The sequence below is a fragment of the Pipistrellus kuhlii genome, unplaced genomic scaffold (assembly GCF_014108245.1).
Source record: "Pipistrellus kuhlii isolate mPipKuh1 unplaced genomic scaffold, mPipKuh1.p scaffold_m20_p_16, whole genome shotgun sequence".
NCBI classification, from domain to species: domain Eukaryota; kingdom Metazoa; phylum Chordata; class Mammalia; order Chiroptera; family Vespertilionidae; genus Pipistrellus; species Pipistrellus kuhlii.
In genome coordinates this window covers 3560937-3574580 of record NW_023425471.1, presented here as the reverse complement: position 1 = coordinate 3574580, position 13644 = coordinate 3560937, and positions in this window count along the sequence as shown.

Genomic DNA, 13644 nt, shown 5'->3' with positions numbered 1-13644 from the left:
ATCTTAAGGTAAGTTGCTTATTAACCTTAATTCCATATGCAACCTTAATTCCCTTTTACCACTTAATGTAACATATTCACCGGTTTTGGGGATGAGGATGTGGACATCTTTGGGGGACCATGACCCTGCTTACCACAGGCATCATGATGAAATGAAGGGGTTGTTTCCTGTCCTTCATCCTTCTACCAAGCTATGTAAATGGGGAAGAACATCTGAAATGCATCTTGAATTTGATTGCCAATTTGAATCTGCAGCCACTGCTTTGTTGATTAGAACAGATTTGAGAGGGCAGATTTTTATAGCGGGCATTTTCACATGTTCAAGCGCAATTTGTTAAGTCTCTACAGGAATCTACTGTTATTCTGAAAATGGACAAATTTCCTAATTGTGTGGTCCCCAGGACATCCTTCCCTTCTAACACCTCTGAAAAGAATTCTAAGATAGGATGCTGGGCAATGAGTTTCTGGGACTCTGGTAACTATTCACACCTTCCAAGCTTTTGATTTTTCTTGAGGAAGAGGAAAAAAAGGAAAGCTACTGGTTTCTTTTAGAAGAAGAGTGTTTATTAAAAAACCTGTCGGATATAAAATTTACATGAAGCTAATATAGTAGGCTGGGCTGCTGTAAAATTATTTCCATTGTTGCATTCATTGTGTCAACCAGATCCAGCCTCCAAATATGCTATTCATGTAAAAATTTCATTTCAACTGTCAGGGTAATCAAAATGTAAAAATTTCATTTCAGCTGTCAGGGTAATCAAAATGGTTTCAAAAGCTTTCTTTGAATACTGACTTGAAATAAAATAATAAAATATGCTATCAAATGCCAGATTCTACTTAAGAAAGGTACCAGATATGGATAGGTTTTACTTTTTTAAAAAGTCAAATGTAAAAATCCTTCACTTTGACATAATTTAAAGTAACTGTTCCTGACAGGTATAATTCTAGAATAAATCAGGTGGCTTTTCAAGCTAAAATTAGATCTGGGAGTGCATAATTAAGCACACAAGATGCAGAACAATATTTCATTTATTTAAATGACCTTTTGATGTCACAGTTTGCAATGTGTATTGGCATTTTCATCGCACAGGCAGAGAAATAAAATGATGACTACACGTTTTATCTTTTAAGATTTTGACACTCCAGATCTGTATTGCTAAAACACCACAAGCTCCAGATGTCTATAAGCTACATGATCCTATTTTTCTTTTACAGAATAAAAATGTTGTTGAGGTTGGGGATGACATAAATATGGAAATGAGAAACAAATTTTGGAGAGGACTCACTGGGTAGTCAGAAGGCTGTGCAAAATATTGCTCAAAAGGGGCTTTTGTTTTAAAACAATGCCTCTCTTAGTCAGTGAAAAGTGAAAACAGCCATAGAACACAAGGCCCAATCTTTTCAGAGACATTATGGGGATAAAAACGCCAGGTTGGCTATTGTGTGAGAGCCACTCCAAAGCATCAGGGATGGACAATTTCCTTTCTCGTCGTGCCTTTTCTGTATTGAAAGACTCTTGGCAACCTTCCCACCCATCTTCAGGCTTCCACCTCCGACCGCTGCTGTATTCACATCTCAGAATTCCTTCCTGCTCTTGGTGTTCATTTAGCCATCCATCCTTCCATCCAATAACCTTTGGTTGGGCACCACTTTATAGGAAGTTAATTATACAAGACTCTATAATGGAGAACGGTGTTTATCTGTTACTTAACCACTCAGACATAGGAAAAACTTCAGGGAAAAAGCGAATCGATCTACTCACCAATTTCCAGAGTCTGGGTCTTGTCATTATTCATTCTTGCTGACTACCTTTATGGATTCCTCACGGTGTCAGGCATTGGCAGGGAATTAAGATAATAGCAAGTGGGGATCAATCAATTGGAATGAGAATGGGGGATGTGGAGATGGAGAGGGAAGCTAGGAAAAAGTTGTGAGATTGAAAATTTCCATCATCATCTCATTTGCCTAATTTCTGTTAGTAGGTGCCCCTCAAGTTTCCAGGACATTTTATTGCTCTACTAGCGGCCTGGGTACACGAAAATTCGTGCAGTGTGTGTGTGTGTGTGTGTGTGTGTGTGTGTGTGTGTGTGTGGGATGGAGGTTCTTCAGCCCAGCCTATACACTTTTGCAGTCCAGAAGCCCTCAAGGGATGTCCAACTGACAGCTCAGGCCCACTCCCTGTGCTTAACGCTGCTGTGGAGGTGGGAGAGGCTCCTGCCCATAACTACTCACCTGCCTGCATGATTGCCCCTCTTCCTGCCTGCCTGCCTCGTCACCCCTAACCACCTCTGCCTTGGCCTTTGTCGCCATGGCTTTGTCTGAAAGAATATGTCTGGAATTATGTCTAGAAGGTTGTTCAGCTGCCCAGTCTAATTAGCATATTATGCTTTTATTACTATAGTTATCTAGTAAAGGCCTCCTCCCTTGCCAACCCCACTGCTGTTCTCCACTGGGGCACCACGGCTGTCTCTGTCTCTATAAGAAACATGCCTTTGATTTGTCTTCACAGAAAAGAAACAGAAAAGACCGGTTTGGCTCAGTGGATAGAGCATCGGCCTGCAGACTGAAAGGTCCCGGGTTCGATTCCAGTCAAGAGCTTGTACCTTGGTTGCGGGCACATCCCCAGTAGGGGGTGTGCAAGAGGAAGCTGATTGATGATTCTCTCTCATTGATGTTTCTAACTCTCTATCCCTCTCGCTTCCTCTTTGTAAAAAAAATCAATAAAAATATATTTAAAAAAGAAAAGAAAAGAAACAGCATGTGGTCAGGCTGCTGCTGAATTTTCCCAGAGCAAACAGGATGTGGGGGTGGGGAGAGACGATGAGAGCTGTACACGTGGCCGATCCTAGGAAGATTCTCCTAAACCCGTGGCCAGCAAGCTTCGGCTTGCGAGCCACATGCGGCTCTTTGGCCCCTTGAGTGTGGCTCTTCCACAAAATACCACGGCCTGGGCGGGTCTATTTTGAAGAAGTGACGTTAGAAGTTTAAGTTTAAAAAATGTGGCTCTCCAAAGAAATTAGGCTTTCATTGCCAAGCACACATACTATGTAAATGGTTACCTATTAGTAGTCTTTTTTTTTTTTTTTTTTTTTAGGATTAAAATGGTCTCTATTTGCAGATGATGCGATTGTTTACCCAGAAATTCCCAAGGAATCTGTCAAAAACACTCCTAGAAATAATGAATTCAGCAAAATTACAGGACATAAGAGAAACATACAAAATCAATGGCATTTCTCTATACCTAAAATTAGCACAAGAACACTAAAATAAAAAATACAATATTATTGCCTGGCTTGTGTAGCTCAGTGGTTGAGCATTGACCCATGAACCAAGAGATCATCAGCTCGATTCCTGGTCAGGGCATGTTGCAGGCTCGATCCCTAGGTGAAAAGGGGGTAGATTCGATCCTTAGGTAAAAAGGGGGTAGGCAGAAGGCAGCCAATTGATGATGTTTCTCTCTCATTGATATTTCCATTTATCTCCCTTCCTATCTCTCTAAAAATCAATAAAATATTTTAAAAAATAAAAAATACAATACTATTGATATTTATAATTACTTAAAAGAGGGAGAGAAAACTTCAAAATACCAATGAAAGAAATGAAAGCAGATCCAAATAAATGGAAAGGCACACTCAACAAATTAGCAATAAAATTCAAGACACATTTCAATTCTCTCCAAATTGATTTACAGTATTAACACAATTCCTACCAAAATTCAAGCACATAAGTTTGTAAGTGTATACAAGATCATTATAAAGTTATGTGGAAAGGTAAAGGACTGAGAATAGCCAAAACAATCCTGGGGGGGAAAAAAAAAAAGAACGAAGTAGGAGGAATCAGTCCATCCAACCCCAAGACTCACCACATAGCTACAGCAATTACGTCTATGCAATATTGGTAGAGGGATAGAACAGAGAACCCAGAAATAGACCCACAAAATATTATTTTTATTGAGGTGAAATTTATGTAACAAAATTAACCATTTTAAAATGAAACAAATCAGTGGCATTTAGTAAGCTTACAATGTTGTGCATTGGCCACCTCTATCTAGTTCCAAAATGTTTTTATCATTCCAAAATAAAACCCCGTACCCATTAAGTAATTACTCACCATTCCTCCCTCCAACCACCAATCTGCTTGCTTGCTTTCTTTCTTTCTTTCTTTCTTTCTTTCTTTCTTTCTTTCTTTCTTTCTTTCTTTCTTCTTTCCTTCCTTCCTTCCTTCCTTCCTTCCTTCCTTCCTTCCTTCCTTCCTTCCTTCCTTCCTTCCTTTCTTTCTTTCTTTCTTTCTTTCTTTCTTTCTTTCTTTCTTTCTTTCTTTCTTTCTTTCATGTATTTCTTATGGATTTCAGAGAGGAAGAGAGAGGGGAGAGAGAGATAGAAACATCAATGTTAGAGAGAATCATTGATTGGATGCTTCCTGCACGCCCCCTATTGGGGATTGAGCCCGCAACCCAGGCATGTACCCTTGACCTTAATCCAACCCAGGGCCCTCAGTACACAGGCAAACACCCTATCCACTGAGCCAAACCAGCTAGGGTGGTTTGCACTATTTAATTAACTCCCTACATCTCTGATTCTTCATTTATAGAATGGAGGCACTAATAGCACTGACTTTATTAAGTTTTTTTGTGAGGATTCAATGAGCTGGTTCAGGGAAGGAGCCTGGCCTACATTGTAAGCGCTCAATCAATGTGACCTATCTTTGTTATCACATCCCCAGTCTTTGAAACATACACTCTCAATTTCATAGAGCCATTGGAGTTGCTAACATGGTTTGATGACCAGACTGCCTTGATATCATTGGAAACTTTTGGGTCTTGAAGCTCACCTAAATTAATGACTGATGTGGTAGGAAGAGGACACAGTTAATGATTCCTTCTTAGCCTCAGGCCCTCTGGAAAGGAGACTGCCTCTGAAGCCATCATTTTCTAATTTCCTGCCACATCATCTGGGGAAGCAGCAACTTATGACTCAGGAGAAATGGTATTTTTTTTCAGACAAAATTGAGCCATTCTGAGAGAGGGAAAATTACTCATATTTCTTGTCTACTGACCTTTTGGTGAAGTTGCTGCTGTTTGCTTTCTTCTTTATTAAATGGCAAAAAAAAAAAAATACTGTAAAAGCAATTAATGGAAGTATTGAATTCTAATTACACTGAGTGGCCAGATTATTATGATCTCTGAACGAATAATAATCTGGCAACTCAGTATATATCCTATGTAATAAAAGGCTAATATGCAAATTGTCCCCTCAACCAGGAGTTTGATCAGCAGGCAGGCCGGCCAACCGCCCATGTTCCCTCCCTCTGGCCAGATGGCTGGACCTCACCCATGCACGAATTCATGCACCAGGCCAGGCCTCTAATATATATACACTGAGTGGCCAGATTATTGTGATTTCTGAACGCATAATAATCTGGCCACTTAGTGTACTTCTCTTGAGTACTTCATTTATTTGATATCAAAGATACTATAAACTGTGCACCTGATCAGTTCCCTCCTTTGCACTGGCTGATAGAAAGTTCAGGGCAAATAGGTGGTTGATCTCCAGCAAAAGTCTAGAATACTTTTGGTACCCATTTGTGCCTCAAATCCACTGGGTGGCCAGATTATTATGCGTTCAGAGATCATCATAACCTGGCCACTCAGTGTATATTCTAAAGTCCTCAGCCTGTAAGCTCCTCCACTTACTGCCCCCTTGGTCTCCCCGCTTGGATGTCCTATTCCAGCTACATAAATCTACCTACACTCCCCACTTATAGTGCACATTTATACCTACCTATTAACCCATGACCCTCTGAATATCCTACCTCTCCTTTTCAGAATGCCTCCCCTCTTCAATTAAAAAAATTGGATTAACTTTGTTTCATTCAGTGTTGATCAAATTTATTTTACCAGGGAACACTGGATAGCTTCTGTCTACCCTTTGCTCTTCTAGGTCCACCCTCAACCCTCTTCTACTCTGCTACATGCTCATGAGGGAGGCCGGTCTATGTGAACTACATCAATAGGTCCGCATGGGACACTGTCATGATTAGTTTTATGTGTCAACTTGGCTGGGCTATATTACCCAGGCACGTGGACTTGACAATTATAAAATGCTTCTGCACATTTTATCTCATTTGATCCTCCCAACAATCCTGTGAGACGGCAATTATCTTGTGTCACAGATAATCAAGGAGATGAGCAAATAAGCAGAGATGTTCAGAGACTCCAGAGAAATTTGTCTAATTAAATTGGAGTTCGCCTTTTTTTTTTTTAATCCTCATCTGAGGATATTTTTTTCCATTGATTTTCAGAGAGAGTGGGAGAAGCTGATGCACTAACCATTGAGCAACACTGGCCAGGTCTAAAGTGGAGAGCTCTTGATGAAAATTAGGGAGGAATAAGGTTTCCTTCCATAGGTCAGGCAGGGCCAAATTACTTGTGATTCTGATGGTGGAAGTGATGAGTTTGATTTGATCCAAAAGGCTGCAGAAAACTTTTGAAGGATTATTTTAAAATCTTTTAATTGACTATATGAGTAATGCGTGTTCAAGGTAGAATATTTAGGAAAACAAAGTATAAAGAAGAAAATAAACATCAGTCATAATTTTATCACCAAGTGATATCCTTTTTTTTTTCCCCTCATAAAACGAGATTAATCAACATTCATAATATTGTGCACTGTTTTTTTAAGAAATGGATTCACTTTCTTAACTGTGATATTGCTGACATTTGGGCAGAAAAATGCTTTGTTGTTTGGGTAGAGGGTTGCCTGTGTAATACAGAGTGTTAAGCAGTGTCCCTGGCTTCTACCCACTAAATGCCAGTAGCATCCCTCCCCCCAGGTGTGACAACCAAAAATTTCTCCAGATATTGCCAAATGTCCTTTGGTGGGCAGAATTATCCCCAGTTGAGAAACTCTGATATAACTTCATATTGTGAGCATTTTCTCCTATATCGTTAATAATCACTGGAACATCCATGTAATTGATGTACCATACTTTCTTCACTCATGGCTTTTTCTATTGGGCTGTTTAGTCTATTTCATATATACACTAGTGGCCCAGTGCACAAAAATTGTGCACTGGGGGGGGGGGGAGGGGTCCCCCCAGCCTGGCCTGTGCCCTGTCACAATGTAGGAGCCCCATAACATGGCCCCAAAGAGGTAGGCCCCACCCACCCATCCGGCGCTTCTTGATGGATTACCTCAAAGAGGTAGGCTGGAGCCGAGGGAGCCCCAGGCCTCACCACATGGAGGCCTCTGCTGGGCCCCACCTCTGGGCTGCGCAGAGGCCTCCGTACCCCCGGCGAAGCCACGCAGAAGTCTCTGCTGGGCCCCAGGCCTCCTGGTGATGGATTGTGATGGTATGACACAAGTCCCTGATGCTGCAAGTCCCCACCCACCGTGCCTACTGTACACACAGCCTTCTGCTGATCAGTTGTTACATGTGAGGGCGTCCTGACCATTTGCATATTACCTTTTTATTAATATAGATTACCATTATGAACAGCACAATAATGATGAAATCTCTATCTCCTTAGCACTAATTATATATTTCAGAGAGGAAGGGAGAAGGTAGAGATGGAAACATAAGTGATGAGAATCATTGATCGGTTGCCTTCTGCACGCTCCACACTAGGGATTGATCCTGCAACCTAGGCATATGCCCTGACCAGGAATTGAACCATGACCTCCTGGTTCATAAGTCGATGCTCAACCACTGAGCCATACTGGCCGGGCCTTGGCACCAATTCTAAAAAGTGCATTTCTGAGTCAAAGGGCATATGGGCATTTCAGGGCTTCTGGTATATTTTTCTGAACAATTTGCCTTCCAGGATGGTTGTATAAATGTACACATCTATTAGCCAGTGTTCCCAACTTACCAACCCTCATAAGGACTGAGCATTATCCTTAGAAACACCCCAACTACATTTACAAGTTAAATAAAAAGGTACTCTGATATTTTAATTTGTACCTTTTTATCTTTAATAAAGTTTTTTCATGTGTGGCTTAGAAATTTGTTTACTTTCTTTTATTTAACTTACAAAGTTCTTTTTATTTTATTTGTTTAAAAAAATTGTTTACTTCATCTTACCTAACTTGTAAATCGTTAAATGTTTTAATAATTAAGAAGGCAGTTTAGAAAAAAACATCAGCTGTGTTTGGAAGACTACATTGATTTTCATTTCTTTTTCTCAGGGGTATTGTTTTCCCAATTTTCAGCTCAGATTCCATTTCCTGACTCTGTCACAAAGTCATTCAACTTTGGGAAGGAAATCTAACTTTTTCCTGAAATGAAAAACATGGAGATAAAGTTGCAAATAGGCTTTCCATTTTCTAGTTTATAGCCCCTAAGCCACACTTTATGTAGCTGAATCTGCCAGGATTTTCTCATTACTATGACAAAATACATTGCCGTCCACTGTTGTGCTCTCCTGGAGCTAGAAAACCAGAACTGGAATCCAGACCCAGCCCTTCCCCCAACTGCTTCTGTGATCTTGGGCAAATGGCTCCATCTTCCTGAAGCCAGCTCCCCTTATTTGTAAAATAATGTGGTGACCGAAGCTGCTCTCTCAAGCACTTTAGAATTCTACAAATCTGCGTCCATTACAGGGGAAGAAAATAAAAAACTCGACAGCTACAACTTGGAGTTTTGTTTTGGGTTGGTAAGGAGGAGGGATGCAATTTTAAAATAATATAATAAAAAAATGCCAAAATGGCCGAGACCGGTGTGGCTCAGTGGATAGAGCGTCGGCTTGGGGACTGAGGGTCCCGGGTTCGATTCTGGTCAAGGGCATGTACCTGGGTTGCGGGCATATCCACAGTAGGGGGTGTGCAAGAGGCAGCTGATCGATGACTCTCTCTCACCAATGTTTCTAACTCTCTATCCCTCTCTCTTCCTCTCTGTAAAAATTCAATAAAATATATAAAATAAAATATTTTTATTAAAGAAAATAAGATTCTTGTACTATTATATTATGTAGCTGTTACAATAAAAATATTATGTAATACACATAAAAATATAACAAATATATTGTCTTATATGTACATATATATCCATCCATCCATCCATCCATCCATCCATCTATCCATCTGCTTATTGAGTGTTTTCCCCACTGGAATGGAAGTTCCATGAGGGGAGAGACTTTGGGATTCTCAGCACCTAAGACAGTGACCAGCACATGGTATCTGCTCAATAGGTAACTGAAGAACAGATGCAAAAATGAATACATACGTTACAATTTTGTTTATCAGTTATGCCTCAATAAAGCTGGAAAAAGATGAATTAGTGAATGGCTATCTCTGCAGCACGTACAAATATAACAACACATGACTACAGCTTACTCAGAGTCACAAGCGCTTTCTGCTTATAGCTTCGTGTCCATGGAGCTTGAACCCTAACCATGTTTTTCAAAATGTGCCTCCCCCAAAGAACCCCAGCATTTGTAGCTATTTTTAATTTAATGAAAAGAATGAGATCAATCATATTTGTGAATGGTTGACTGAACAGAGAAATTAAACAAATGAGCTCACACACAGGTAAAATGAACTTGGCTAACAAAAAATAATTTTATTTATTTATTTATTTATTTATTTTAATATATTTTATTGATTTTTTTTGCCCCCCTTCCTCCCTCCCACACATCCCCTCCCTCCCCAGAGTTTTGTGTCCATTGGTTGTACTTATATGCATGTATAAAAGTCCTTCGGTTGATCTATTATCTCCCCCAAATCTTCCTCCCCTCCCCGCTGTAATTTGACAGTCTACTTGTTGATATAGTGTCTCTATCTTTTGGTTCATCAGTTTATAATGCTCTTTATTATCCACAAATGAGTGAGGTCATGTGGTGTTTCTCTTTCATTGATTGGCTTATTTCACTCAGCATGATGTTCTCCAATTCCATCCAGGTTGCTGCAAATGATGAGAATTCCTTCTTTTTTATGGCAGCATAGTATTCCATTGTGTAGATGTACCATAGTTACAAAAAATAATTTTAAAGAAGAGTTTGGGGTGATCACATTATAAGCTATAAAAATGTCAAATCACTATATTGTACGCCTGAAACTCATATAAACAATATAATATTGTATACCAATTATACTTAAATGAAAAAGTTTAAAAAGAAGAGTTTGGATTATACAATTTTCCTCTGACATCATTCAAATGTGTTTTTTAAAAAGTGTTTTTATGAAGACAATTTTGGAAATAAGCTCCTACAATATGATTATCATTTATTAGGACAAAAGTTCATGAAAACAAATGTAATCAAATTTTTTATTAGGATACATTAATGCATGTTTACACATACAGTAATAAGAAGGATGATGAGACTACAGGTACAAATATATAAATATAATTGTAGATATAGATATAGATATGGATATGGATATAGATATAGATATAGGAGAGGGAGCTCAGTTGAGGACTGCATAGCAATGAGAACCATTGAACTCCATTTGCTGTCTCCCTTGTAAAATGAGAATGGAAATTCTGTCAAAATGGTGAAGAAAGAGCTTTGATTGCAATGATTGCAAGGCATTTGCAAAATACAAAGAGATTTTGTGAAATTATCATTGCAGCAGCAAGCACTTTCAGACTTATGTCAGAGAACTCCATTTTGCCATGAAGTTGTAGACAAGCAATTGTAAAGAGCACCCAATTTAGATACTATGTAATTATGTGTAAAATTTGTTCCAGAAGTGCAGTAAGGCTGAGACTTTGTTTTCAAATGGGCAGTCAAGGTGTGTGGGCAGTCAAGTAAATACTCCAAAGTATTAAGATAAAGGGTAATTAATTGGAATTTCACACTCTCTTCAGAGACAAACTTCTTCAGTCCCCAAACACGTTACTACTTCTTAAAATGAATTCCCATTTCCCTTGGTAACTGAAGACAATTTGCAGCATTTAACAAGCATTCACAATGTGCATTTGGCATTGAACATGTATTTAAGATTTATTCCTCCAGAAGCTTCCCTTCAGCCTGTTTTGATGTTCTAATCTAATGACTACAGTGACTGTGTCTAATTAATGGTAGCAGAGACTAGTGAGCCATTCACCACACTTGTTTTCTTTCTGCCTAGATACACAGCGGGACTAGGTTTCCCAGATTGCACTAAGGAATAGTCAGTGTGATTGAGGGCTGCCCAGAGGAATGTAGGTGGATGCTATGTGGGTCACTTGCAGGCTTGACACATTACGACTTCCCTGTGATCCTCCAGTCTAAGGTGGCAAAGTCTTGGCCAGCCTGAACCCCCGTGAGACTCTATGGAGCAGAGACCCAACCCGCATCCTAACCGCCAGCTGACTGGACTTTATTTAATCAGCTTTGATTGTTCAAACCTGTGGTCGCCAAACTGAGGCTCTCGAGCACATGCGGCTCTTTGGCCCCTTGAGTGTGGCTCTTCCACAAAACACCACGGCCTGGGCGAGTCTATGTTGAAGAAGTGGCGTTAGAAGAAGTTTAAGTTTAAAAATTTGGCTCTCCAAAGAAATTTCAATTGTTGTACTGTTGATATTTGGCTCTGTTGACTAATGAGTTTGCCGACCACTGGTTTAAACCATTGAGATTCCAGGACAACTAGCATTATCATTCCTAACATATAGGATCAAGACTGAAAACACACTAGAACAAAAGCAACAGAAACACATAAGTGATCATTACAATTGTAAAAATAGAAGCAACAAAAGCATGAAAGCAATCTTGACCTCTCCCATTGTAGTGATCTGGGTCAGTCTATTTTCAAAATATTATGCAGCAGCTGCCCACATGCTGGGAAATAATTGAAGTGGGACCTTAATAAGGGCAAACAAAAATAACAACCAATCTGATTCTAAAAAACAAATTCAGCTAATATACCTTTCATGAAGAAGAATACTCCCCTATTTATAATTCAAGCAAGAAGTTTTTTATTGCCCCCCCCCCTTTTTTTTTTTTACTTACTGTAGTAACTTATTAAAGTTGGGGGTGTGGGGAGAGGAAAGAGATAGAAAGGAGAGATGTAAGAAAATAGCTATTGGCTTTCTCTAACTGGCTTTTCTGGTTCAGGATTTGATCCAAATAAAGTCGGATAGGTTTTGCTGGGTGTGAGCACTCTGGAAAGAGACACTACACTAGCCTGGGGCAAATATCCTTAGCAACCATTACAAGAAGAGCCTTTGGGCACTCCAGAGTGAGAAATCCTTCCTTGAGCATCATAGAAATGCAGCATAGTGAGAAGGAATGAGAACTATAATTAACAGAATGATAGAACATCAAAACCTGCACCCTGAAGCCTTTAGGCAACAAAAAAGAAGAAAAAAAATAAGATGTTTTGTGTTGAGTGAAAATTGAGCATCTCTTCTGCCCTCTTATGATCACATCAAAGCTTCTCTTATTTTAATACAATCCTGTATAATAAAAGGCTAATGTGCAAATTGAATGGCAGAACGACTGGTCTATGATGTGCATTGACCACCAGGGGGCTGATATTCAATGCGGGAGCTGCCCCCTGATAGTCCATGTGCTCCCAAAGGGGAAGTGCTGCTCAGCCAGAAGCCCTGAGCTGGGCTCATGCCTGGCGAGTGTAGCAGCGGTGGTGGTGGTAGGAGACTCTCCTGCCTCCAGGGCAGCACTAAGGATGTCTGACTGTGGGCCTAAGCCATCAGTCGAACATCCCCTGAGGGCTCCTAGGCTGAGAGAGGGCACAGACCAGGCTGAGGGACCTCCTCCCCTCCCCCAGTGCACAAATTTCATGCACCAGGCCTCTAGTTATATTAGAAAGCTCTGTGGGGAACATAAATCATACAATTGTAACTGGGTTAACCATGTAACTTGTAGTCCAAATCAGGAAGTGGTGGAAGGTTACCAATGATTTGGTTTTGTTATACTGAGGGATCTAAAAATAGCCATCTTAGAAATAACATCTTTCAAAAATAAAAGTAATATATATGTGTATATATTAACACAAAATGAAATAATTTATATACTGATAATTTTGTCATTAGAAATAACAAACACAGCAATTATTCTTGCATATATTTACACATTTTAAAATTGAGGTATAATTGACATATAAGTATTAGTTTCAGGTGCACAACATAATGATTCAATATTTATAATTTCCACATTTTTATTAGTTTCTTAGCTATAACTTTTCTGTAAGACTGTGCCACTGATGCTTATCTAAAATGTATTTAACATGATTTTATTGTTTTTAATTATTTTTTTCATAAAATTGGCTGTAATTTTTTTTAATGTGGTTGATAACTTGAGATTGTTGGCACATCAATCAACTCAAGTCTCTAGATCATAATATTTTTAATTGAGAGAATTTACTCTTTTTATGGATTCTAAGCAAATTCTGCTAAATAGGCAAATTCTCATCTCTATTTTTGTGAATATTGAAATATATGCATATTTAAGTGCAAGTAATTTTTTACAGATGCTATCATTTTGCCTCCAGGTATTTTCTTTTTCTTTCTTCTTCTTTTTAATTTTTTTAATTTTAATTTTCAGAGAGGAATGGAAAGGGAGAGAGAGATATAGGAACATCAATAATGAGAGAGAGTCACTGATCAGTTGCCTCCTGCACGCCCCACACTGGAGATTGAGCCTGCAACCCAGGCATGTGCACCAACCAAGAATTGAATCCTGATCTTTTGGTTCATAAGTTGATGT